The 26,890-nt window shown below is 40.3% G+C and overlaps 1 protein-coding gene across 1 annotated transcript in view; it reads right to left on the bottom strand.

The window, feature by feature from the left end:
* The window catches only part of SOCS6 (suppressor of cytokine signaling 6), a 33,406-nt gene extending 30,683 nt beyond the window's left edge, over positions 1–2,723 (bottom strand). The window contains exon 1 of the mRNA XM_063077410.1: positions 2,645–2,723. The gene's annotated coding sequence lies outside the window, so the exon portion shown is untranslated. The remainder of the gene's footprint in view (positions 1–2,644) is intronic.
* Between the last annotated feature and the right edge of the window lie 24,167 nt (positions 2,724–26,890).

Raw genomic sequence — 26,890 nt, 5'->3', positions numbered from 1 at the left:
ACCTCTTACCTCTTCCAAAACATGCGTGCGTGTGTGTGTGTGTGTGTGTGTGTGTGTGTGTGTGTGTGTGTGTGTGTGTGTGTGTGTGTGTTGTGTGTGTGAGATTCCATTTCTTATGACCGCATATTTTTAAGAGAGAGTAACTGTAATGGCCAAAAGCTCAGAAACGGACAAAACATTTCCCCCTTTTTCAAAGTACAAATGCCCCTCGACTTATAATGAGGTTAGATCTCAATAAACCCATCAAAAGTTGAAAATACCATAAGTGGAAAGTATATTTTTGACTTGCAATATTTTCAACTTACGACGGGTTTATCCAGACATAAATTGAGGAGCATGCTAAATGTGTATTGCTTTTGCACCACCCACCATCATAAAATTGAAAAATTGTTAAGTCAAACCATCATTAAGTCAGGGACCATCTATATATTGACTTTTAAAATAACATCACAAATTACTTCTATTTGCAAAACAAAAGACACTATAACACAAAAGTTTCCTGAAAACCAGCCACAATGGACAAATCTAATAGGATTTTCTCTTAGGAGTAGAGTTATAAAACAAGACAGTCAATACTTGCTTTCTGTTCCTCAAATAGAAGGCTATTAAAAAGAATACCTCTTCAGTTCTATAGCAAGACTGAAAAAAACACAAGGGAAGGTGAGATGACTAGGAACCCAGTCAGTACAGCAGAGCTTCTCCACCCAATACCCAGTCAGTGGCACCCAAATCCCTTCCCTGCCACTCCCTGCAGGTGGCCTGCCAAGAGAGCTCTGTCAGGTGCGGCCCAAGGGTGTGCACTTGTGTGGGGGCAGTGTTAAGGCCTGCCTGTCTTCCACTATAAGAAAGGAAAGGGGCAAGGCCTTGTACTTGCTACCAATTCAGGGGGTATTTTAAAAGAAAGTAATAAAGGCAAAAAGAGGAAAAGTGTTTCAAAAGAGATGCTGAATGTAGCTTAAAAAGACTCCACTTTCCGCAAACAGGAAAGCACTTGCCAAACTCCAGATAGTGAGGTCTTCTAAGAATTCTTAACGACTCCACTGTCCATGAGCCAGCTTCCTCCAGGGCAATAAGAAAAAATTAGGGAGGGTGTTGGAACCAGAGGGTTAAGGCTACATATTTCATTTAGAACATTTAGTACAGGGATGGACCCTCAACTTTACCATATTCATGCACGCAGGACTGAGGAGAAATCAAAAAGCACAGGGGAAAGTATCTCAGACTACTTTTTTCGGGTTTTATCTGTGAAACCTGGCAAACAATGCCATTCATGTTTTTAAATAACGCTGACTCTCCACAGCATTAAATATCCCACTTAAAATTCATACATTCAAGTAAGCTAAGTGGATTTCATGTTGTGGGAGTTGGTGGGTTTTAAAAAAGTCAATATAAATCGCTGCCTACTACAGCAAAGAAATATGTCAGTAGAACATGTCATCCTGAAGTAGACAGAAGGTTACTTTTGTTTGATTACCAATGTATCTTTATTCCAAGGAACAGAGTAAATTAAAAACGTGTTAGAGAAACGTTTCATGTTTTAATTCATGTTATTACTGTAATTAGTATGTTTTCCGTCTCGTGCACAGTAGTAGCATCTTGCCTTATCCAAGTAGATGTTCAAGAAACACTGGCTGAACTGAATTCAACATTACGTATTTCATTACTGGAAGCTTCAGTTCTACCACATATTCCCACCTGGCCCTTAATTCCAAGAAATGGGGATGGAAGCCCCAAATTTCACATTCCGACTAAATGTTCAGTTGGCACACACATTACTGCACACCTTCCAAGTTTTGTGCCAGGACCTGCCGCTGAGAAAAGTCAGTGGTTCTGCTCCATACGAGCCACAGTGGTGTACCTGAAGTTGCCAACTCCTGCAGCACACTGAACATGAGGCCGGTCTCGGTTCCAGGGGCACTTTAAAATCCACCGTCCTACACCCCCCACATCCGTGTAAGTCAATTACTATCCGGAAGCACCTCCACACGTAGAGCGGACCAGCGTCCCGAGCAGCACTTCAAACATCGCCCCCAAGGCGACCTCACTGTGGGGCGAGGGTGGCGAGGACGCGGGGCCGCCCGAGTCCCCTCTCGCCCCGGCGTCGCGGCCTCCCGCCGGCCGCCTCGCCGCGTCCCTGGACCCCGAGCCCGAGGGGGTCCGAGCCGGGACCGAGGCGGGGGGTTGCCGAGCCGCCCAGGCCCCGCGCCGCCGCCCAGGCCTCGCCGAGCCCCGGCCTCTCCCCGGCGAGTTGCGGGCAACAAAGGCGACGGCCCGGGCCCGGCGCGCCGCGGAGGCCGAGGGGTCGGAAAGCGCCGCCCGCGGCCGCGCAGGCCTCGGCCCTCCCCGGCCCGCCGCTCCCCGACCGCGGCTGCAGCTCCCCGGCCCGCCGCTCCCCGGGACCCGTTCCCGTGCCCGGCCCGGCCTCCGGCCCCCGCCCGCCGAGGCGGCGCAGGGCCTCGCGCCGACCCAGACCCTCGGCTGCAGCCCCGCGCCCGGCGGCCTCCCCGGCCCAGGCGCGCCGGATCCGCCCCCGGCGCCCCGGGAAGAAAACAAGCCTCGTGGCCAGTGTTCCCGCCGCGCAGAGGAGGCAGGCAGCAAGCGAAGCCCAGACCCTGCCTCCCAGCCCGGCTCCGCAGACGCTCACCGGCAGCGGCCCGGCTCCGCTTCCTCGCCCAGCGCCGGCGCGACTGCCGCGCGCGTCCCCTCCTCTCCGGCAACTCCGCCTCCCGCCTCCTTCCTCCTCCTCCTCCTCCTCCAGGAGGGGCGCGCGGCCGCGGCGCCTGGGCCGAGCGGGGAGCGGGTGCGGAGGAGCCGAGCCGGCCGCCCCGCGCCCACTGCTCGGCCCGCGGCGCAGGCGGGGCGTTCGGGCGCGCGGGGCGGGGGCCGCGCGGGTACGCCGGGGGCGGCGTCCTGGAGCCGGAGTGGGGCTTTGGGGCAGGGGGGTCGTAGGGAGGGCTGGGCACGGGGTCGGAGCGGGGCTGGGGGTCGAGGTGCCAACCGCTCTCTCCGCTCGGCACCCCTCCGAGACTGCCCGCTGGAGGCCCGCCCTTCGGCACCCGGCCGCTCCTCCTGCTAGTTCTTGCTTTTTTGTGCCTGTCCTCTCGGGGTGGCCCTGGCTAACGCGGAGAGAAAACTCTCCTCGGCTCTCTGGCCTTGCGGCTGGCGGCAGGACCCCGGCACTGCCCAGGTCCGCTCAGCTCACGCGGGACCCCGGCCTGGTCCCCGCAGGAGGGGGAGACCGATGACAGCCGTGCACGCACGCGGTACATAGCCACAAGTGGGGAAACCCCTCCCCACACCTTCTCTAGCTGAATCGTGAACATTGCTTTAAAAAAAAAAAAAAAAAAAACTTCTTGTTTCAAGCCGTCCACTTTTCCATTTAGTCACTTTTAGTCGGGTATTATAACTATTGTTTGCTTCCTGAATTCCGAGGTAGTGTAATAATATAAAGTTGAGTGTTGGTGACTTGACTCATTTCTTTAGAAATTAGCCGAATGTGCTACTGATGTGTAGCTGTCACAGAAAATTGGATTTCTGTCCAGGAGACTCAACAGGAAAATTTTTATTTCTCTTGATGAAAAGCGATTAAAGATGAATATCATTAATACCTCAATAAATCTAAGAGGGGGAAGATAAGTATCATTAAGATCTAATTTGAGAATGATTTTGGACTTTAAAAGTTGTGTTTCCTGAATAGTAAGGACCTTTTTAAAAGAAAATTGAGAGTACAACTGAGGCTAGGGAAAAATGTCTTAAAAGTTGTTCAAGGGTGAATTTATACTTGAATTATAACTCATAAAGCTGTTAGTTTTAAAAAGTTCAAGTAATCGATCTTAATCTCTATAAGTGTCCAATATACAATAACTCATCTGAACACAAAATCTGGATTAATAACGGAAAAGTTGAGTTTTCAGGTGATTCAATCAGTTTGTCATTTGTTGTGTATTAGTCACCAGACTGACCACTGGTCTGTTCAGTTTTTACTTGAATTTATTAATAAAACATTGTCATTATTGTTACCCTAATTTAAATGTGACTCAATTCTCAAATATCTATTTACAATGAATAGTATACTGTAGATTGAAATAGAATTGTCAGAGAGGTTAGTGGTAATAATAAGCAATAATTACAAATGAGGAAACTTTTCAGTCCTTCCACCTGGGGATGTCAGTTATTTGATCCGAAAAAGACAAAAAGCAGGACCCTGTGCAGCAAGGGTTAGTCAGCTGGAACACTGTGCAGGATGGGCGGAGCTGACTCTTCCAGGAGATGTTTGATTTCATGATCAAGCCCCTGGGCTCTGACAGGGCTGGACCAGCAGCACAGCTTTGACAGTGCATATGGCTGTGTGACCTTAAGCAAATTTCTCAGTTGTAACCTCGGTTTCTACTTTTGTGAAAGGGGAGTGGAAGGCTTCTAATTTTAGCTATGTGAAATAGTTGTGAAGATTACATGAGATAATGCACAAAAACCATTGGGGCCTGGTCCACAATTATTATTACTAGGTAATGTACTTTTGGCACTGCATTAAGCTCTTTTGTATATATTATGTCCTTTCATTTTAACAATAATCCTATAAGGTCAGTATTACCATAATCACCACATTATAGATGGGGAAACTGAGGCTTCTACTGTATAAGTAGTAAAGCACTTTCCCAAAGTCACCCAGCTACTATGGGGCAGAGCTGGAATTTAAACTTAGGTGTCTGTGACTCCAGAATATGAACTCTTAGTCACCAAATTAAAATAATAGTGATAACAATATTAATGATGTAGCAGCAACTTTAGTGTAGAGATGCTAGTGTCTAAATATACTATTCAATCTCCATGCTTGGCTGAATTCCAAGCATCTCTTGGCTGTAGACATGTGTTCTTCTTGGCTGCCTACCTTCCAACCCTTCTTTCTATTGACAACTCAACCTCCCTTTGGGGGAAAGCTTGTCTTTGTTCTACCTACACCCAGCACAACTAAGATATATACACTTGAGACTCACCTAATTAAACTCTTGTCCAGGACTCTTACTCTTAAGCAAGCAGTGCAATCATGGAGGGCACATGGGAGAGAAAAGGGGTCACACCAACTCTCACAGGGTGCCTGCACCAAATTATCTTGGTGCCAGCTCCCAATGGCTGAACAAATCCTTGTTGTGCTCAAGATACCCAATTTCGGTTGTTTGCAACCACAAACATCGCCTGATAGATACGCTTGGTAAAAAATGGTAGTGGCAAAGGGTCATATTGAAAGTCTGTCCTCTTAGTAGGGACAAAAGAGCATGGTTCTGCCACTTCCTCCTAAAGTGATATCTTATAGAGCCGGAACTACCCTTACGATCATGCTCAACATCCTCGTTTTACAGATGAGGAAATAGTCCAACGTCCTCATTTTACAGAGGAGGAAACAGACCAAGAGATCACATGACTTGCCTGAGGTGACGAAGTTAAAAGTCGGGTCATGACTTGAACTGACATTGCCAATTTCGAGTCCTGTTTGATTTCTAATGTTAAACATCTTCCGTTCTTCCAGAAGGGACAAGGAAAGGAGCCTACACTTGAGAAAATTGGGTGGAAGCAGGGTGGGACCTAGTGAGCAGCCTTCCAACAGTCCCAACATCCCAAGTACGTACTCAATGCTAAAAGCACCCTCTGGGCCCCCAGGGAAAGCTGCAAAGGAAGCAAAACTGGACCCCTCCACTTCCCTTTCCCTTCCTATTATCCTTCCCTTCTGCTGCTGCTCCTGCCTTCTTGTCCTTGTGGTTAAAATGCTATCTACCCTCCACTCATTCAAAGTTCCCTGGTATGGTACTTGTGCTGGATTGAATATTGTCCCACAAAGATTCATGTCCTTCCCAGAACCTCAGAATTCACTTCATTGAAAGTGGGGGTCTTCACAGCTATAGTTGGTTAAGTTGAGATGAGGTCACACTGGAGTAGGGTGGGTCTTTGCCCAATATGACTTTATAAAAGGAGAAGAGACACAGAGACAGACATGCCCAGAGGGAAGGTGATGTATAGACACACAGAGAAGAACACCATGAAAGCAGAGATTGGAGTGATATGTCTACAAGCCAAGGAACACCAAGGATTGCTGCCAACACCAGAAGCTGGGAAGAGGCAAGGAAGGATTCTCTTTAGAGCCTTCAGAGAGAGCATGGCCCCGCTGACACCTTGATTTTGGAGTTCTAGCCTCTAGAAGTGTGAAACAACACGTTTCTATTGTTTTAAGCCACCCAGTTTGCGGAACTTTGCTGTGGCAGCTCTAGGAAACTAACACAGTGCTCCTAGACCTGCCCACCCCTGCGTGCCTATTCCCTGTGATGAACTCACTGCAGACACCTCCCAATCAAAGGTTCTCTTCAAGAGTATTTCAATTTCTGGGGTGACCACAGATCCCAGTGTGCCCAGGACAGTACCAGGTTATAACTGTTATTTTGGCTCAACTGTTAATAGTTAAAATCATCCCAGTGAAAATAAGTTCCATGTTGACCCTACCTTCCACCTAAAGTGTAAAATAGTGACTCAGTGACCTGGCATTGCAAGCCCTCTGAGAGGTGAAGCGGTCCTCCTGCTCCAGCCTCACAGTCCACCACCTCCTTACCTTGCACTTGGCCAGGCCGGCCTGGGGAAGTCCAGCTCTAGACATTCCCCGCCATGTGACTTAACTCATGCTTTTCTGTCTGCCTAGAATTTTCTTCTTTCTCATTCCCCACCCTCTGGTCATTTACCCATCATCAGTCAGGGTTTAGATCTGGCCCATCACAAATGATGTAATCCTATTTGGGAACCCACTTTGTGTTCAACCTATTTTAGAGTACACTTCACACTCTACCCCAAATTGCAATATTTCTGATCACTCCTCTGAATGCAGATGTTTTGTCTTATTCATCTCTGTATTATGTGCATTAGTGCCTTAATGATGATTTTTCACACAATACTCAAAAAATGTTTGATGAATAAATATGAACATTCTATTTCTCTCTCTCTCTCTCTTTTTTTTTTTTTTTTTTTTTGAGAATATTCCTGTGAGAAATGGACTCTTAAAACTCTTTTAAAGTTCCACTTCAAGATATATGGGTGCCTGGTTTATTCTTTGTGAAGTGACAAATACCCACATTCCAGAGCTTAATTACTGAGGGAAAGTGTCTGTGCTATTTTAACCAGCATCTAGATTCTGCTAGATGGAAACATGCTAGTGTCAAACAAATGACATCTGCCACCCAGAACAATGAGCTCTAAGGATTTTTAAGACCTGGCAGAAAATGTGTGGTATTGTTTGCATGGATACCTGTTTGTTTACTCAGAAAGGTAGCAATTCAGCAAAATATTGTTCCTACATGAGAGTCCAGGTACATCTGGCCCAGCTTGACGTTATTCTCTATTTTAGATCAAAGATTCCTACTTGCAGCTAATTAAAAGAAACACTTCACTCTTGCCTGCCATCCCTATTTTTAGGACTCAGAGCCCCCTCCAACTACTTAGGTAGTCTCTCACTGTGTAATGTAATTCTATTGACTTAGTGCAAAAATCTAACAGATACCTATTATTATGAGAAGGTGATGGCATGAATTTGCCACTTGTGGAAATGTAGGAGGTATGTTTTATAATAGAGAATAAAGTCATCTATAATTGCCCCCTATTAACCCAATAATGTGAGAGCCAGAACTCCTGCAACCAGCTCAAGGCAGTCAAGAACTTCCACCACCACTGCTTTTTCTCCAGCAAGACTGCTGGTGCATTGAATCCCAGTTCTTAGAGTTCCCTTCTCTAGGACTGAGTGAGCTGTTAGCTCACTGTATTCTAAAGCCAGGAGCCCATATCAGGGTTCACATTTACAGAAAAAGTAAACTTCTTTTTTTTTTTTTTTTTTTTTTCATTTTTGTGACCGGTAAGGGGATCACAACCCTTGGCTTGGTGTCGCCCACACCGCACTCAGCCAGTGAGCGCACCGGCCATCCCTATATAGGATCCGAACCCGCAGCAGGAGCGCCGCTCTCTCCCGAGTGAGGCATGGGGTCAGCCCAGAAAAAGTAAACTTCTAACTGTGTTTGTGGTTCTAAAGCATTAGGAAGACCTGACAATTCAGAAAAAAGAAAAAAAAGAAAAAACATTATACCTTCTATGACCTGACTAAAATTCTATGTTAGAGCTTTGTTCCTTCAGATTTGGAATTATTAATTTATAAAAACCCACCCTAGAAGCAATACATTTTTAGTTATCATCAGTTGTTTATCACCTTGTGGTCATATATTGCTGTTGTATTATTTGGTTCTTACATCATTTTTAACTTTTCATATCTTGGTGTTCTACAATTTACTTAGGCAGTTTCATTTTAAGAGTTTAATTGTAATTTAGATATTTACAGTTCAATGTTTCTAAGGAAAAATGCGATGTTGTAAATGATAATTTGATTTCTAGATTAGATCCTCTACCCAATAAAAAGCTTATAATGCAATTAAATTATACAACTAGAATGAGTGTTAAATATTTCTAGGCATCTAATACAGTGCATGTTGTGTACAAGTTATTCTAATGCAGTAGTGGTAGGTTCTTGAGAAAAAGCAGCATTTGGGAACCAGAGGGTCCTCTCAAAGATATTAACTGCTCAGCCTCGGCCCCCAGGGGGAAAGGGTTGAGAAGGCTTAGAGGGTGCAAGAGCCTCAACTAAATGAACTACCTAGACTCAGGGCTGGCTTTCACTCTAAGAGGGGAAACAAAAGTAGGGGACACAGAAAAGTCAAAGTTGAGAACGAATTTTCCCTGTGGAGCCTCCGAATAAGTGTCATGTTAGGGTGGGCCTTAATCCACTGACTGGTTCCTTATAAGAGGAAAATTTGGACAAAGATACATGGGAGAATTAGGTTGGAGTGATGCAACTGCATGCTGAGGAACACCAAGAATTCTGGCCACCACCAGAAGCTAGAAGAGGCAAGGAAGGATACTTCCCCCGAGGTGTCTGAGGGAATGTGGCCCTGCCAACACCTTGATTCCAGACCTCTGGCCTCTGGTACTATTGGAGAATACATTTCTGTTGTTTTAAACCACCCAGTTGGTAATACTTTGTTAAGGCAGTCCTAGGAAACTAATACATGTAACTTACAAATATTATCTCATTCAAGAAGACAGAAACCCGATCATGTACACTGGTTATATGTGTGGAGCAAGACTGGGGCTTTCATACATTCAATATTCAACAAATGTTGAGCATCCACTATGTCCCAGGCATAGTCCTAGGTGCGGGAATAGTTGAACACATATTTATTGAGCGTTCACTCTATTCCAGGCATAGTTCTTGGTGTAGTAGATATGGGAATAAACAGGGAAGACAAGGTGCCTGTTCTTAAAGAGATTAATTTAGTGGGAATGTGGGAAGAGGGGAAGAGCCAACACTAAATAACTAAGCAAATAAACAAAAAATTCTAGATTACAATTCCTTCACGTGCTATGAAGGAAATAAATAGGGTGATGAGGTAGATAGTAACTGGGGAAGCGGTTGGTGACCACAACTCATTTACATGAGTTGATCAAGGAAGGTCTCTCTGAGGAAGTGACCTTTGTTCTGGAGCTCAAAGGATGGAGATGAGACTCCAGTGCAGAGATCTGGGCAGAGTAGCATTCTAGGAAAGACTCTGAGGTGTGAAAGAATTTCACATGCTTGAGGTCAAAAGAAGATTGGCATTGCTGGAACCTGGTGAAAAACAGTGAGTAGATAGGAGACAAAATCAGAAGGGAGGTAGAGGCCAACATGTTTCAGGCTTTTTAGGTAAGGTGTTTCAGTTTTATTCTAAGAGTAATGGAAAGTAACAAGTATTTTAACAATAGATAATGTAAAATACTTTATATTTTTAAAAGATTTCTTTCATGGCTGAATCGAAAATGGATCTTAACAGGACAAGGTTGGAAGTAAGAAGAGGAGTTGAAGCCCAGGTTAGAGGTGATGGTGGCTTGGATTACGGTAGGGGTCATGGAAGTAAAGTGAAAGGATTTTATTGGAGTTAAAAGTTTAGCAGGTGAGAACTAATTTAAGAGCGGAACAGAGGAGTTTTGGTGATTATAAAACTTATCCAGAAGTTCTTTGATACCCCCTTACATGTCTCCTCCATTTGAATTTTGGATGACTTATTCTGACTCACTTTTAACTGGTAGAATGTTATGGAAGTGAAACTTCATGACTTCTGAGATTAGATCATAAAAGGGGGTATAACTTCTGCGTTATTTGCTTGAACACTCTTTCTGGAGTCCTAAATCTATATGTAAGCAGTTCAGTGGCCTCAGGCTGGTGTGTTTTGAGGAAGCCCAAACTATATTTTAAAAGACACACACACACACACACACACACACACACACACACACAAAATAATAAACTCAATAGAAAGTCAGAAAGTGACTTGAATGGCAACTTACAGAAATTCAAAAATCTTATGAAAATATCCTCAACCTAACTAGAAAACTGGGGAATAAAAACTGACACACCCAGAGTCTGACAAGTGTTGGTGAGGATATAATGGTAAGATTACAAATTTAAAATTGGTGATGGGATTACAAATTCAAAAATGCTGATGGGATTACAAATTGGTTCAACCACTGTAGAGAGGAACCTTGAAATATTTAGTAAATTTGAAGATGTAAATACTCTTTGACCAAGCAATTCCACTTCCAGATGTCTGCCATCAAGAAACTCTCATCTGTGAAAATGAGAAATGTTCATTGAAGCACTGTTCATAGTATTGAAAACCTCCAGACCACACAATGGGGGAAAATGCAAATGTCAACAGCTGGACGATGGAATAAATTAAATGACTTATGTTCAGACAAAAAATGAGTGAACTAGATGATATGTATTGACATGGATATATATTAAAAACATTATTTAATGAAGTAAAGCTAATTCCAGAAGGATACTTACAGCATGATACCATATATGTAAAGTTTGAATCATTCAAACTACTAATATAAGTTTTTATGGGCAAATGCATATATAGACAAAATATGTAAACATGAATTAGAAGGATACACACCAATTTCAAGATAGTTGATATCTTTGGGAACAAATGTAGGAAAATCACCAGAGAGATGGACGAAGGGGATTTCAACTGTCTGTAACATATTCTTCCTTTAAAAAAACACAAAAAACAAAAAACCTGAAGTAAAATGCGGCAAAATGTAAACATCTGTTAAATTTTGGTGGTAGGTAGGTATGGGGTGTTCATTTTATTAGTCTTTGTGTCTTTTTAGATGTTTGACATTTTTTAAAAATTTTACATGTGGATTCTGAAGTCAAATCTGAATTCAAAACTCCCTTCTTCTCTGCTCCTGGTATACGAAAACCAGTTTTACTGCTAGAGAAGATATGAATTAGCAACCACCTACATAAGAACAGGAAAAGTCATATTTCTTTATTTTCTTTAAATCAGGTGAAATACAGCTCAGAGCTTTAATCTTACTGGATGGGCAGAAAATTCAGCTTTTACTATTATTGAGAATAGATTGGCTTTCTTTCTCTAGGTTTATGTTAGACTTTGAGAGGCTAACGTGTTTCCTGGAGACCAAGGGCCCTCTCATCTTCCTCTCATTGTGATCTCTTTTGACATACCATCTTTAAAGGCTAAGTGGTCCCTAAAGAGCAGGCTTGTAGGTGGGATTCTTTGTCATGTTGGGCACATGGGGTCCAACATCCTTTTGTTTTCCCATTTGAAGTATCGCTCCTGTCTTCAGTCATTTCTCCTTTTGACCCTTTCTGTTTATGATCCCAGAGAATAGAGGATGCCTTTTCCCAACAGGGAAGGCTCTGGCCGACCTGACTTGGATAATAAATGTCATCAGGGAAATGCAGTTCTCTGACTGACCAGGCTGGATCTTATTTCCACTCAAGTCTGTGGAGCTAAGCATGGAGCAATACACTCAAACTGCAGGGAATGGGTTTCCCATAAGGAAAAGACGGCAGAGACATGGGGCAAGCCAAAAAACGGAAGCTCATTACAATGTTAAAGAAAACCAGAGCTGGACAAGGGTTAAAGGGTTAAAAACAGATTTCACTCAGGAACTATTGCAGTAGGGGAAGAGACCTCAGTGCAGAATTGGGCTCTATACCAAATACATCATAGACAAGTGGGTATTTATTGCCAAAGAGCAGGGCTGGGTCAGTGAATGGAAAATTACTAGAGGGAAAAATCAGGGTTAGGTGTATTCTGGCTAAACCTACTTGACATGATTCTTGCTGAAGGCAGGCCAGGGTGATCAGACTGGGCATGGTAGGGACAAGGAAATTGATCAGATATTCAGGATGGGAGTTCTTTCTAAACTGACTAAACAGGATGTTTGCTAAAACTGTATGATGCAGACCAACAAGAACCAAGAACATACAGTAAATGTTGAAGCCTAGAGGGTTTAGATGAGGCTGCCTAGAGTTAGGTTGAGGTGAGTCTTTGTCAACAGTCATAATATGTGTCACGTTGTAGGGTTACTGAGAGGACTAAATTATACAATGCACTTTGCACAGAGGTGGGCTTACAGTAAATCCTCAGCTATGATTACTTCTCTTTGTGGCCCTTACCATGATTATAATCATGTAATTATTTACATGTTTATTTGTTAAACATCTTTCTCTCCTGAGAGTTTTTAATATCAAACAATAAGAGGTATCCTCATTCACTACTGTACCTTCAGTATCTAATAGTCTGCTGGCCACTCAGGGGGTGTTTAGCAACACATTGGTGAATAATGAATGGTTTATTGATGTCATCACATTTGTTTTTTAAGAAGTATACATCAAAATACTAATTTTGTGTGGAACCAAATGGATGGTAGAAAAAAAGACTAACAATAAATTTATTTTATAGTGTTTTCATTATTTCTGTTCACAAAATTGCCAGATGTGCTTAGTAAAATTATTGCCAATTTGTGAATGAGAATATGGATGAGTAATAACTTATTTGAAGATCATACATGGAACTAATTATATAACAGTCATTAAGTGTGCCAAAGATTTGAGTATCTTATAATTTAGTCACTCTTTAACAAACTTTACACCACGTTTTCAAATAGGACACTTTATTAGTCTGTTTCTGTTGCTTGTAACAGAGTACCTGAAACTGGGTAATTTATAAAGAAACAATATTTATTGCTTACAGTTTTGGAGGCTGGGAAGTCCAGGGAACACATCTGGTGAAGTGACTCGGCAGCAATGCAGGGAATCACATGGCAAGAAAGGTAGAGCAGAGAGAGAGAGAGAGACTCTCACGTAATGTCCTTTTAAAGCCCTCAGAACCATGAACTAGGGCATGGTCCCTACAAACTAATCCCCTCTTCAAGTCCCCACCTTTCAATTATCACAATAGAATTTCCCACCCTCAACAATTACAGTGGGGATCAAGCTTTAATGACTTTAGGGAGCCATTCAATCCACTGCAGATACCTTTTCTTTACTTATTTTAAGTCGTGTTTAAAGTCCCACTAAGAGGGGCTGGCCAGTTAGCTCACTTGGTTAGAGTGTGGTGCTGAAAACACCACGGTCATATTGGCCAGCCACCAAAAAATAAATAAATGAATAAATAAATAAATAGTGAAGTTCCACTTAGAAAGACTTCCAGATTTTGGCACATAAACAAGACTTTAGATTAGAAAGAGAACATACGTTCAAAGTTAATGACTTTTTAAATCTAATTGCTTATGTTAAAGAAAACTAGAAACTGACAGTAGTTCAAGTGGTGTCTTAGTTCATTCAGGCTGCTGTAACAAGATACCATTAACTGGGTGGCTTATAAACAACTGAAATTTTTTTCTCAAAGTTCTGGAGGCTGGAAGTCCAAGATTAAGGTGCTGGCAAATTCAGTGTCTGGTGAGGGCCCACTTTCTGGTTTGCTATGTCCTCACATGGCAGGAGTGAGGGAGCTCTCTGGGGTCAGTTTTACAAAAATATTAATCCCACTCATAAGGGCTCCTAAATGACCAATTACCTCCTAAAGCCTCTACCTCCTGACATCTCACATTGGGGATTAGGATTTCAGCATATGAACTTTGGGGGAGCACAGACAATCAGACCACAGCAAGTGGTAAAAATAGATTTTATTCAGGAACTATCCTAAGAGGAGAAAAGAGACCTCAGTATAGAACCAGGCTCAGTTCCAAATACAGCATGGATTCGTGGAGATTAATAGCCAAGAAGTAGGATGGGATCAGTGGATGGAAAGTTACTAAATTGAAACACCAGGAGTAGGGGAGGGTCTGGCTAAACTGACTCGATGGGATTCTTGCTGAAGGCAGGCCAGGGTAATCAGACATCACCTGGGGGACTGTGAAGGATGAGGAATTTGATCAGATGTAGAGGGTGATCAGATATCCAGGGTGGGTAATTCTCTCTAAACTGACCTAACAGGATTCCTGTTGACATTGGTCTGGCAAGGATGGGGCCTAGTTGACAAAAGAAATTGGAGGAGACCCACTAAAGTGTAGTCAAGAAGAGAGTTTTTATCACTTACCCAAACCTTTTATTTGTCCACTGTTATTTTTTAGAGGACATTAACCCAAAAGTTGCAAACTGTGAGAATGCTGTAGGGAAAGAAAAATAATTCTTCTTTCAATCCTTATAGATTTTTAATTGACATGAACCCCTGAAACAAAAGACAGACTAACAAGAGAAAAGCAAATGGAAGTTACTAATATGTATATTTTATACATACATGAGAGACACCCAGGGAATGAGTAGTTCTCAAGGAGGTGACTTTGAATTCCAGCTTATACAGCATTTCTCATAAAGAACAGCACGTTTCTGGAGAAGAGTCAAGACAGAGGAAAAGCACTTTGAGTCTCTAGGGGCAGCAAATTAGGGGAAGGCAAATAACTGGTAGATAAAAACTGGTTTGTAAGGTTTGTTCCTGTAGACTCTTCTGGTACCATCTCCAGGCTGATAAGAGTTCAAAGTTGTCTACAGTGATTAACCTTTGTTCTCCCTGGTTGTAGTGGGGAGGGCAGGGCAGAATACTTGTCTTTGTAGGTATATGTCCTGCTCTTAGGCAGATAGAGGGAGGGCAGAGAGCTTCCCTGTGTCTGCTTCTCTGTAATTGCCTTTAGCTCATCAATCCTTCATGTTTTGTGGTGGTGTATTCTGGCCTCCCACATTGTCAACATTTATTTCAGGGTAGTTGTCTTACGATTTACTATTCAGACACATTCTTGAAAATAAAACTAGTCTCAGATTATGAAATACCTTAATCTGATGAAAGTCAGATTTATCTCAGAGAAAAAACTACTGTAAGGGCAGACACTGAGAACGGAATGATGTAGCATTACATCTGAGTGAGCAACACAGAACAAATACATGAAATGTCAGTAGTGACACACAGGACTGCCAATCCCTGACTATGAAAGCACTTAGATTAAGAGGATCTAGGACTAATTTTACTCTCTTCTATGAGCAGCAGACATATTTGAGAAGTATGATGTTTCTACTAAGTAAAGTTCCAGTCATTCAAGTGTCTTGCTGCATAACAATAATAAACATACCTTTGGAACTGGTATGTATAAATTTCCTATCCTGTCACACCTTACTAGTGGGGCCAAATGAATTGGGATCAAAGGGCACTCTCTTTGCGAGAAGTGTTGTACAAGTGTTTTTAGTTAATGACTTTCCCGTCAGGATCCATTTTAATGTCCCCTTGGCTCAGAGTTTTGGCTGAGGTTGGGAAAAATAGGTGCTGAGTACCTTTACGTTAAGTACTCGACCGTCCGTGCCAGATGTGCAAAGGGGCTGCTTCAAAATTCTAGCTTCAGGGTACAAAAAAACCAAAAAGAAGCTGTGCCTCCCATCTTCCAATGAGGGAGAGATGGAGATGTTTCTTTCACATTTTACGCCATCTAATGAGAAGCTTCAAGAAAACCAGAGAGCTTGACCCAGGCCCTTGGTGTTTGAGTGGTGCAAGGCCTGATGGCAAACTGTCTCAGTCCCTTGGAATTGGCTTTCTCCCAACCTGCAATAGTCCCTCCTCCCACATGGGCAATAAGCCTTTTGAATTAAAGTCTCTCTTTACTAAGTCCGGATTTGTTTTTTATTTGCCAGGACTTGGAGGGGCCAGGTGAGAGGCTGTCAGGCTGGATCACAGACCCCACTACCCAGTCCTGTGCAGGTTGTGAGTCAGCTACTCAAAAGAAAAACCGAGCAGCCCGGCAAAGTGGACATGCTTTATTTCAGAGGGGAGCTCTGCCAGACGTTCAAAGCCATTGTCTTTCTTATATACCAAAGTACACAAATAGCAGCAACAAGTCAAGGGGCACATGGGCTCACATGCGCACAAACACTACTCTTACATAACCTGTTTACAACAGATGTGCTGAATCATACGCAGCCAGATATGAGGTGAGAGGGTCTGACTATAATGACCCCATTTTCCTCACAGAGGGGCAGCAGACCAATTCATACCTGGGAACTGAGGGCAAGTTTGTGGGTCAGTTGACAGAGACACAGCCTGAATCAAGAGTGCTGTAGGTGAGAGACCCCAGTAATGACTGGGCGCAGGAATGTCTTCAAAGAACCACAAGGCACCTCATAAGAAAAAAAAATCAGCACTGGGAATCTGCTCCGTTGAGCTCCCCCACACCAGATGAGAACTCTGTCACTGGTGAGAACTTCCTGCCCACTATCTTTTTTTTCTCTTATGCTAGTATGTCTCAAAACAGTAGCTGGAAAATGTGGGTAGAGGGAGAAACAGCCATCCAATCCTATTTCCAAACCTGAAGCCCTTAGTGCTAAAGAAGAGAGACATTTTATATTGGATGACAGTTTGACTTTTGATATTACAGTGGACTGGACTTTAAAACCTAGGAGTGATAAGACAATTTTTTACCACCTGATAGTGTCTAGAAAAGCAAAGGGAACCATCTTTCATTTAGAAGTGAGGACATTTATGTCCACAGAATGGTTTTGATGGGACAGTGTTGGAAAAGAATAATCTTTCTCAACAAGTGTCTGAGTTTACATATGGGAATTTCATTGTACCACACATCATCAACAATTTTCTTTTTGGTTAAAATGAGAAAAAAAGAAAAGTGAATATATTAATCATAACATAAAAATCAAGCTTTTTTTCATTTATCAAATATATATTGAATATCTACTTTATATTGGGCACTGGGGATACACAGCCATGTTTTCTTGGACCTCATGGGAGATGATGATGGTTAATTTTATGTGTCAACTTGACGGGGCCAAGGGGTGCAAACATTACTCTGGGTGTGTCTGTGAAGGTGCTTCTGGATAAGAGTAACATTTGAATTTGTAGACTGAGTAAAGCAGATTGCTCTTCTTGACGTGGGTAGGCTTCATCCAATTAATTAAAGACCTGAATAGAATAAAAAAGTTCAGTAAGAGGAAACTATTGATGTCTGACTGCTGAGATAGTTTTGTTTTATTTTGTTTTTTTCTGCCTTCAGACTTGGACTTGAACTGAAACATTGGCTACTTTTAGGTCTTGAACCTGCCGGACTGAAACTTACCACCAACAGCTCTTCAGGATCTCAGGCCTTTGGGCTTGGACTGGAACTACGCCATCAGCTCTCTTAGGTCTCCAGCTTGCCAACCATAGATTTTGGAACTTGCAAGCTTCCACAATTGTGTGAGCCATTTCCTTATTTCATATGTGTGTGAATATATATATATATATATACACACACACACACGTATACAAACATACATACACATGCATGAGAGGACTTCAAAAAGTTCATGGAAAGATGCATATTATCTTTCAGTTCTATTTTTCCACGAACTTTTTGAAGTACACTCATACACACACACATCCTATTGGTTCTGTTTCTCTTGAGAACCCTGGCTAATACAATGACACTATCCTAAAAATAACACAAATAAATGTGGGTGGGAAGTGCTATAAAAGGATATAATAGTCAGACTTAACCTAGTCAGAGAAGCCTATTCTAAAGAGATAACTATCAATCTGGCTTCAGACTGGAAAACATATTGAAAGGAAACAAGAGTAGAAGCAGAAAGTTAAGAGTCACTGCTTGAGTAACGAATGCAGGCGAGATGATTATTACTTGAACAAACGTGGTTATTTATTAGTTTGGAAGAAGATGGGTTTGGAAGATATTTACTACGCTGCATTGTGGTGCAGTTATGGAGTAGACATTGGGGGTGGGAGAGAGAAGAGGTAAGGATAACTATTGGGTTTCACACATGTGTAGCTGGTGTGTGGTGGTCCCCTTGAGAAAGGGGATACTGGCATTTTAGGGCTAAATATTATGATTTGGTTGAGCTTATGTTCCTCTGCCATATCTAGGTGAAAAGTTAAATACGCAGTTGATTAGACTGAATAAAATATATAATAACAAGTGTAATATGCTGGTTTGTTCTAATAATAGCAACTAATGGGAAAGATAATTGATATTCTGACTGAAAATGCTTAGCTGTGAAAAGAGGAAAAGTGAGAATGAAGGAAAGTTAAAAATTATAATAATAGGTCATAGTTACCACATACTTCACATGTTAAATCAGTGAATATGTTACACTCCACACTGTGAGATCTAAGTATTATTATTATCCCCACTGGGTAGCCAGACTTCAAGATGGTCCTCAGTGATCCCCACCTCCTAGTATTCATGGTCTTGTGTCATCCCCTCCCTCAGTAAAGAGAGCTGATTGATGTAACCAACAGGGTATTGCAGAAGTGATAGGGTGTGACTACAGAGGCCAGATCCTAAGAAACACTGTAGCTCCCATCTTGCTTCCCTGAATTACTCACTCTGGAGGAAGCCAGTCACAGTCTTGTGAGGAGACTCAAGCAGCCCATGAAGAAACCAGTGTGGGCAGGAACTGAGACCTCTTACCAACAAGCACCACATTCATGAGCCACTGTACAAACCCTAGCCCCAGACAACCCTTTAAACAACTGCAGTTCAGCTCACACCTTGACTGCAGCCTCATAAGAGACCCCAAACCAGAACCACCCAGGTTAGCTGCTTCTAAATTCATGACCCAAGTAAACTGTGAGATAATACGTGCTTATTGTTTTCAACCACTATATTTTGGGGTTGTTATGCAGTAGTAGATAGCTAATACACATCATTTTACAGATGAAGAAAATAAGTGACAGGTTGAAAAATTTGCCCAGTATCATGCAGCTAAAAGTAGCAAAAACAGGATTTGAATGTACATCATTTGGCTTAGCACCCCTTGTCAACCACTATGCATCTACTACTTAAAGAAAATGAGGAATGATGTTCAGCCTGGGGAATGAATAGAATTTCCAAGTGGCCAGTAGATACATGAGTATGCCCATTTGTAGTATTTCATTTCATTTTATTTTATTTTCAGAATTTTAAATAGAGTTTATTCTTTAGAGCAGTTTAGGTTCTCAGCAAAATTGAGCAGAAGGTACCTATTATTATTTTTTGCCATCAAGCCTTTGTATGTATCAGTACTTATTCGGAAATTGATAATAATTGAACATTTCATAATAATGATTCCTTTTACTCTTTTCATGAAAAATTTTTTTGGTGGGGAGATCAGATTTTTCTTACCAATTTACCTCCCTTCTCCACTGATATTAACCTGGATTATTAAAAATTAATTGATAATAGACTGGATGTTTAATTTAAATAACCTAATGAAGTATTAACACTTTAAGCAAACAGCATTCAACTTTCACTTGTGAGTGTTCAAAATATATAAACTGCTTAACCTTTTAGCCCCATGTCCTCATGAAGAGAAACCCAACACCCTGACCGTGTTCTGGTTCTCATCTGTCTCCTGGTTTTCCCTTCACTGTTGACATCAGAATAATTCCCTGTCATGTTCGTGATAACCATGTTTGGCAGGGAAGAAATAATCTAACAATTACACTAAAAAGGGGGGTGGCAAGCCAGTTTTTAATGCTATCTCATCCTTAAACCTTATGATCAAGAGGGGTTGGGAATAACTTATAGCTTTATATTAATAATTATCACAACAAATAAATGCCAAGCCAGCCACCTGGGCTCCTCTCTCCTCTCTCTCTCTCTTCATTACCCCTAGATTGTCACTGTGAAAAAGTATGACCTCAAATGAAGACCAGAAGTAGAATGGGCTGTGCACCAATTTAAGAGAAGCACTTAGCAAAAGACTATTCTTCCTTATTTAAGGAAATAAATAAATCCCTGTCCATAAATACCTATTTGAAGATTACATTTTCATTGGCATAGAGTGTATACTTCATTATAGTAGCAAACTAACATCTATTAGAAGTGATCGGTAAGCAATTTTTTCACCAGGAGCTTCTGGAATAGTTTTCTAGCATATACTCCCTTAAAAATATTGCTGCTTCTGCATAAACTCAGAAAAAAATCTGGCAACCCCAGTATTCAACTTGAGCAGATAAAGCAACAAAGAGAGACCTAGGGAGCTATTAAGGAAACAGTGCAATTCAAATTTCCTTCTGTCATTGACTATTTTCAGGTTCAATTTTGTTTGCAGACAATTCTACAGGGGCTTGTGGAGCGAACAACCACAGCCCAGTGACTTAGCTCTCCTTTTCAGAGGGATGTCTCACTGGATTCCTGACAAGTTATCACTGGAAATACAGTACCTCTCAACTGAGTTGCTGGTAGGTGTTGAGTGGCAGCCAGATAAACATTTTATTTTCAGCAAATGGCTGGAATACATTTAGTCTTTATTGCTGGATGGTGCAGAGCAACAGGCCTAACTTTTAGGCAGAACAAGGGTAGGCCAGCCACATGCATAGAAGTTAATGAATCAGACATGGATAGATCTGAATAGAAGATTCTCACCTTGGCCCATAGGTTGTCAATCTTAGTTACATTTACAGAATTCTATTATTAAGTGGTAAATTTTTCCATAAAATCAGCATATGTCTTTTTTTTAAAAAAAAAATAAATGTGTGTGCTTCTGGAAGGGGACCATTTTAGTTTAGACTGATCACTTGTGCTGCTTATTCTCAGTTTCTTGCTCTAATCCATCCTCCACCCCATCTCTGCTTTATTCTAGGAGGCTGTCATCTACGGATGGATCACCTAGGGCTTCCTTGTTTGCTGGTGTCCAGGTGAGTCCAGCAATGTTAGTAAACAGTATATGATGGAAGATCTGGAGCAGAAAGAATTCAGAGTGTTTGATTCCCTTCACTGCCTCCTTGCTAGGTGCAGTTTAGACAGAGGCTACCTGCCTTGGCTCTAGGTCGTGTTGAGATCCCCCTCTGCAGCTCCTCCATTGATCACTGGTGCTGTTCTCTCCACCTGCCACTGGGCTTCTGGGTGGTAATGGTTTCCCACTGTTGCTAGTTCATGGGTGCTTCATTATCTCTTGTTAGTTTCCTCAATTCTGCTCGCCACTCTGTGTAGGGTTCCTTTCTTAAGCTTTCTTTGGTTAAACCCTTTGGGCCTGCACCATTTCTTTATACAGCATACTAGTGGATGCAATTCAAGTTTGTACCTGGAGGTGTTTTATTCGAACACAGTATTTAGAATCATGCTGTTATTCCATTTCCTGGTTGATCCCTAAGCACGCTCTGGTGGCCTGGCAATGTGCTAACTTGCCTAGGCTGGACAACATTTCCCAGGATTCTGTTCCCTCTATGTTTCTAGTTAGGGTAGGTCACAAAGACATTTGAAAAGAGGAAGTAGAGCAACTCAGGCTCAGAAGATCCTTGGAGAGGCACGAGGTATTGTGATAGCTTGTGCATGTTGTCACCTACCTCCTGGCTCACCTCATTGGTGGGGGCAGTACCTAAGCCTACAGCTTCTCTATCATCCCCAGATCCTCCCTTAGCTTCTTTGCTGCCTGGGCCAGGTGTGTGTTTAGCTCTAAAATGAAAAGTGCCAGCTTCTCTTGCAGGACGCTTTCATTATCGACGTTGGAAGTAATGAGACTCACCAGGTTCCAGTCTATCTTTGTGGGCTCCCCTCGTGCCATGGGTTCCATATTCCTTTATTTTCCTTCACTTTCAATCCATCTTCCCTTCCTGCCTGTGGCCCTGCAGCCTGAAGGTCAAACACCAGACAGAAAGATGACAGCTTTGCAGAGACTATCCAACTGGTTCCCATGACTGTGTGAGGCCAATTCTTATAATATCAACATTTGTATAATGAAGAATATATATAGTGGTTCTGAGTCTCCCATCAAATCCTGACGTGCTTACACCACCATTGTTTTTTCTTCCCATATGAACATTAGATGTTTAAATACTTTCTTTTATTTGTCTGTCTTCTTTATTAATGTCATTTCAACTATGATTTCAGAGCCTTATTAGCTTTTGAAATATCTTAGAAATAACACTCTGAAATTGGATTCTCTTTGAGAACATAATTAACTAATTAATGTCAATCTGGATGCCTACTTTGAGGTCATTAGCATCCATCCCCAAAGAGGCTGTGATTTGGAAATTAAACTAAAATTCAAATTACCTATTTTTTGTTATTTCTGAAACTATCATGTGATAGTGATTAGGTTTTTGTGAAAATATTTAAAGAGCATTAATGTATAGTTTTAAATGACCTGTGTATTTTATTTATCCATGTTAATCCCATTCTTTCTCTCTCCTCTTTGTTCTCTTTAGTTATATAGATGTCTATAATGGTCAGAAAATGGCTGTTATCTATTATTTTATTAACCTATTCCTAGTAAGCAATCTCCTTTCATTCCAGTGTTTATGAGTGGAAAATAAAGACCTTCTTTTATTGGGGCAATAAAAATCCCCTCCACCTGAGCTCATTTCTGATTGTAGCATTCATTGCAAACATGGACAATTTTTCCATATTCTCTTTACATAGATTTCTTCACATATTCGAAAAACATTATCATGTCATCCATAGCGTGTGTGTGTGTGTGTGAAAAAAAAGAGTACTAATTAATCTTAGTGTTTTATATTCTAGAAGTGGCTACATTCCTATTTTGTTTCAGAATTTATTTTTCAAAGTTAAGACTCTAATGCACAGTATATCCATTTTTTGGTATCCACATGTGATAGAAAATGTGACACAGTATTAGATAATAACATTCAGAAAAATTATGTCAGGACTTTCTTTTCTATGAATGTCTTTGCTTTCATGGATCATGTAGTATTGTGAATTGCACCAAATATTTTTATATTAAAAAAGGGAAAACTTTACTTTCATGAAGGTAAGTAAAATGACCAACAAATCTAATAATCACAAGATCTTTTGTTTATTTTTAAAAGGAATAGAAGAAAAAACTCAAATCTTGATTTGTCCATTTGTAAAATTAATGGAGTAGAACAAAACAATTATTTGGAAAACAAATATACTTCAAAAGCTTTTTATATTTGCCAGCCTGAAAAATATTATTTAATGTAAGCATTGACATTTGACTTATTATGTGAACACTCTCTTAAGAGATAAATAAGAACATTCATATTAATAAGAACATGCATTACCTTATTTAATTAAATGCCACCCCAAATGGAACTCATCAATCTGAAGAGGATACTGGGTTTGGATGTTAGAAAATTATAGAAGCCGAGCCAAGATTTTCTTGTAATTTTAAAAATCATTTCCTAAATCAAATACATATATTGGCACAGTGTTCATTTTAGTTAAAAGATGTTTATTTTAAAAGTAATTGGCGTGGAACCTGGACAATGTTCTACTTCACTAATTTTATAGTCGTGTGTAGCTCACAACAAATTGATGAAAAGCATAGTCATTTCCTGAGCCAGAGCTAAGTTTGTAATTAACATAGAGTTTCTTTAGATGGGGTACAGGAAGGGGAGAAAAATAAATTCATAGGAAGGTCATCTGAAATTAACATTAAAGTTTCCACAGTAAAATATATTTTATATAGTTTACTACTGACAGATTGGTTTCATTTGTATGATACATATTCCATCATTTCCTAAAATATAGGCCAGCATGATAAACAATAATACTATAGTATTATCTAGATTTTTAAAAAATATAGTAATTACCTAGATTTTTTTTTTTAAATCACTGAATAGAAGCAAACAACAATTTCTGTTCTGTCTTCAATGTGGAGAGAAGGGAAGGAATCATTTACCGTATCAATTTTATTCCTTGCATAACGTAATAATTATTAGACATTTTTTTAAAAAATTGATATTTCAACAGAAGATGATAATTACCAAGTAATATTTAGATCCAGAATTTCTAGTGAAATTCCATTAAACAATAAAAGCTAAAGTGCTCATTTTCTCCCCAGGAAAACAAAGTAATTAAATATCCTCTTTTAGGCCAGCCCGTGGCTCACTCGGTAGAGTGCGGTGCTGATAACACCAAGGCCACAGGTTCGGATCCTATATAGGGATGGCCGGTTTGCTCACTGGCTGAGCGTGGTGCTGACAACACCAAGCCAAGGGTTGAGATCCCCTTACCGGTCATCTTTTTAAAATAAAAAATAAAAATAAATAAATAAATAAATAAATAAATAAATATCCTCTTTTAAGTAGGATTGATGCAATTAGTTTTTGAATTGATATACATTGACTTCATTATTTTCTATTTGGTAACAATAGAATTACCCTTCCATATATTATTATAATACTATTTTTCTTGGATTAGATTTCTAACATTTACTCTATATTTAAGTGATTTATACACTCATTTTCATATCCTGATAGCCTTAGCCTGTTGTTAGCACTTTAACTGTCTTAATATCTTAAAATAAACAGAACAAATATTTAAATACATCAAAGTGAATATATTTATATCTCTCTAAAATTTCAACCACATACCTCATTCGGTTGATTTTCAGCAGCATTAACTTATAATTTTGGTAGTCGTACTACGGACTGATTTTCCTACATGAATTCAAAGATGGTATTGTTTTAGGTCTAGTAAAATTTATTGCCAGAAACACTTCTTTAGGGGGTTCTAAGTTTATATAAAAATAGTCATTGGACTTTTTCTCACTCACATTTTAACTTTATATGACGTAATGCTGTGTAGACTCTATATAAAATTTCACTCCAGAATATAACTGCAATGCCGGAATTTTAACATGACCAATCTATTTTCAGGATTATCTGCCATGAAATTACCGATTGATCCCTTTGGTTGGACCCTGTTAACTGATTTCTCCTCTCTCTTTTTAGACAGATTTATAGACCTATCGAACATCACATAAAGCCAGTAACATTGAAATGTTACTAAACGAGTCTTCACAGCCAGTGTTACAAACTAATGATGTTAACATCTGAAAAGCAGGTTTGGAGAATAAGACTGACTTCAAAGTTTTATCCTTTAAAAAACTGAAAATCTTTTAAAATAATGAGAAATTGTTCTAAATATATAAAAATTAAACTTAATACAGTACATCAAAAACTTAAATAAAAGGTCTTTTTTGGGAATCAAGCATACTTATTGCCATTTATTATATTTTCATGCTTCAACAAATTTCTTTCAGGGTCAAAGCACAGTAAACATTTAGAAATTTTAAAACACGCAAGCATCACAACTCAATAGTTTAACCTAAATTTTAAGTTAATTCTCCCTAAACATATTCCACTTTTTTGAAAAAGCTTCTTTTGTTACATTGATGGAGTTGCTAGATATTCAGCTGTTTGTGAATTCCTTGAAAGGGAAACTAGGATCACAAGGCTATGACATGATTTCACCAAAAACATGTGATGTCACACCAGCCTTATTTCTTTTTTAGACAGTGTGACTAAATGGGTAATTAAGGGGCATACTGCAGACCCAGGGTGTTTGGACTTCAGTAAAGCATTTGACAAGCTCTCTCATATGGTATCTTTGAGGATTAGGTGAAGAAATTTTAGCTAGAGGCAAGGACACTTTGATAGATTATGCCCTGGATGAATGATCATAATCAAGAAATGTCAAAATAATCATAATCAAGGGCAAGCTCTATCCTTGGCCCTTTGATGATCAAGTTTATTAATGGCTTTATAAAAATATAAAGCCCCTTGGATTTATAGCTAGCATAGAAAACTGAGTAACAGCAAGATCTGGACGATTGGGTTGAATTTACTGAAAGGGGGTTTTGCATAGTAATTTCTTGATACTTGATGTTAAAAAAAAATTGAACAAGTGTGGTTGGAGGAAATTTAGCTCAGCAATTTCAGTAAAAATATGAATCTACACTTCCTTGAGCTGCATTACTAATTTCCAGAGTGAGAAAAGCAATTGTCGCAATCCATCCAATCAGACCCCACTTGAAATTATATTTTCCATGCACAGTTGGAGCTTATTCAGAAGAAAGGGATCAGAATGGTGAAAGAATTTCAAAGCATTTGATATGAGAAACAGTTAAAGAAATTGGGAGACAAGAAGATGGAGGGAATCCAAAATCAGAGTTTTAAAATCTTTAAAGGACAACCACGAAAAGAAGGGTTAAACTCGTGCATAGTCCAAAGGGTAGCACTGAGACCATCCTCTGTAGAGAAGAGGAAAAGGTCTTTGTGCAGATCAGCATTAGCTTATAATTGTAGAAAGACTGATTGAATTAGAAAGTCACCATTTTACAACAGCCATTGAAATAATTGACTTAGGCAGGAATAATCAGTGTATGCTAAAACCAATAAGAGAAATGGTGAGAAATAAAATGTTCATAAGGTGTCAAAGCATTAACCCATAGATTACATTCTACTCCAGCTTATTTTGAAACCACAATTCTAATATGATTAATGCATCAGGGAACAATTAATACATAATGCAGATTTTGCACTTGCTTATATGTGATTTAATCTACAAGAGCCAGCCTTCTGACATCCACCTCTACATGCAAACTTCAGGTCTTTTCAGGGGAAAGTGCAGTATTATTTATAGCGTTTATGTATTTCTTAACCATTTAACATGTGTAAAACTGTGCAATCATTTTTACTGGGCTCCTACATTTTTTTAAAAAATGTGTAATTTTTAAAGTTTTTGTGTGCCTTTAACCTGATTTTTCTCCATAAGCCCTGTG

Source organism: Cynocephalus volans, chromosome 13, assembly GCF_027409185.1.
Source record: "Cynocephalus volans isolate mCynVol1 chromosome 13, mCynVol1.pri, whole genome shotgun sequence".
NCBI lineage: Eukaryota > Metazoa > Chordata > Mammalia > Dermoptera > Cynocephalidae > Cynocephalus > Cynocephalus volans.
Note: the sequence above shows the minus strand (reverse complement) of the source record. Positions and strands in the feature narration are given on the sequence as shown.